We start from the raw sequence: 1,937 nt of genomic DNA, 5'->3' as shown, positions 1-1,937 counted from the left end.
ATGGCCAAAGGTGATTTCCACATTCTTTGCAACAGTCATTAACCGCCGCTATTTGGTGCTGTGATTTTGTTTGAAATTTTATTTGCAATAATTACGAACTGCCGCCATGTTAAACCCACGCAACTTTTCAAAATTATTTTCGGCGGTTACAAACAACTGCTATTTATTATTGCTATTTTTTAATATAAAATATTTTTATTTGTTTTTCTTTAAATATTCTGAGAATTTTTTTGGGGATTATTTTTTAATTTTAAAAATCCTATTAATTTTCTATAAAAATTTAAATTAAAAGCGAGAATTCATGAAAATTTAACCGCAAAACAAACTAATATATTTATATTAATATCAATCAAGTATTTCACTAATTAATAATGCTGCATAGTCAACTTAAACAAAATATATACTCCAAATAAAATAACATGAAATCCTAATTTCTATTTTCTGCTATGTCCATCCAAAGAATTCATTAGTGCAGCAATGTCTGGTGGCAGATCCACACCTTGCCGTTGAATTAGATAGCTTAGAACACTCTTTAATGATTGCCTCTTCATTTTCTCTGCTGCTACATCATCCTCCACTGCCTTAATTTTCAATTTCTCTACTACTACTTCATCCTCCACTGCCTTCCTTCTCAATTTCTCGGTTATCACCTTTGCCTGTAGTTCAAACAGCATCCTTTGGGCCTCCTCTGTTTAAGCTCCATCCACCGGCTGCTGTGAACTTGGACGGCAGAGTTGACTTGGAGTCGGTCCAAAACCTACGCCACACACTCTACCTAAGTGCTATTTTCCAAGAGCATGGGCAAGAAAATCATTTTTAAAAATATTCTAGTGGATTCATCACGCTGCTCAATCTTCATAATTTTTTCCTTCAGACATAAATAAGCATACATAATTAATTACAGGCTAGAACATACTCAACACAATTTTATAATTAAATCCAACGAGAAAGAACATAAAGGATTAAAATGTAGTACTTACACCAATCCTCCGAGCTTCGTCATGTATATAGGAGCCATTAGGTCTTGTGTACTAAGGTCCATAATTCCCCTCTAGCAACTCTCCTACCTTGTAGTTCTGATCGTAACAATACTGTTTATACCATAACCGTATTAAACTTAAATAAAGAAGAAGTAGTCCAAAATAAAGTTCAAAAATGAATTCAAACCTAAATTACCTCTTCTTTCCTTTGCCTCGCCAAGCTTTTAGAACCGCCAGTGTGAGTGTAAAGTTACTTTGGTCGATTCAAAGCGTTTTTCCTGCACTTCTCCTATTATGCCATCAAAAGTAAGATTGAATAGAGAGGAAACTTGTGGATAGCAGTGTACCATAAATAGTAATATTTCTTAACGAATTTGAAATATGTTACCTTTGTGTTAGGGTCATTGCGATAATCAAGGAACCATTTACAATGCTCTTTATCAATTCCCGCTGGGCGTTCCTCAAGATTTTGTGTTAGTGATTGTGTAATGAAAGAACTCGATTTAATTCAACAATGCTGAAAATTATTACCTTTATGCAATCATTATAAACCCTGTCTTTGCCAGGCACCTTTTTCCAATTTTTCTCATAGATAAGAAATTTGTTGTAATCAGCACCTAGCATTCCAAGAACACCACTCAATAGACCAACTCCATCTCTAATTGGTTGCAGTTCCCCATTGAACCTCAGTATGGTCTTTCTACCATTAAGAGGCTACTCCATAACTTCCTTCACACTTAATTTTGCTTGTTTAATTATGCTATTAGAATCTATCAAAAATAGGACCTTATTTATGTAGCCATTGTGCCCAAGATGTGAGAAAAATAAAAATAACAAAGTCTAATCATTTTGTATATACTAAGGTTCAAGATTTGTTATCGATGACATCAGCATTCCAGAACTCGGTAGTCTTGCATCCTTTGCGCTTTTCAACATCAGAAGCAACAAACAGGTTGT

The 1,937-nt window shown here is 34.3% G+C and overlaps 1 long non-coding RNA gene across 1 annotated transcript; it reads right to left on the bottom strand.

The window, feature by feature from the left end:
* Positions 1–431: 431 nt before the first annotated feature.
* Positions 432–1,271, bottom strand: LOC148579383 (uncharacterized). The gene is made up of 3 exons (XR_015902212.1): positions 1,177–1,271; positions 981–1,091; positions 432–868 (listed from the first exon to the last, which is right to left on the bottom strand). It is a non-coding gene; the product is annotated as an uncharacterized LOC148579383 (long non-coding RNA).
* Positions 1,272–1,937: the final 666 nt, after the last annotated feature.

This window comes from Arachis ipaensis, chromosome B10, assembly GCF_059453495.1.
Source record: "Arachis ipaensis isolate K30076 ecotype BB chromosome B10, ASM5945349v1, whole genome shotgun sequence".
Lineage (NCBI taxonomy): Eukaryota > Viridiplantae > Streptophyta > Magnoliopsida > Fabales > Fabaceae > Arachis > Arachis ipaensis.
Note: the sequence above shows the minus strand (reverse complement) of the source record. Positions and strands in the feature narration are given on the sequence as shown.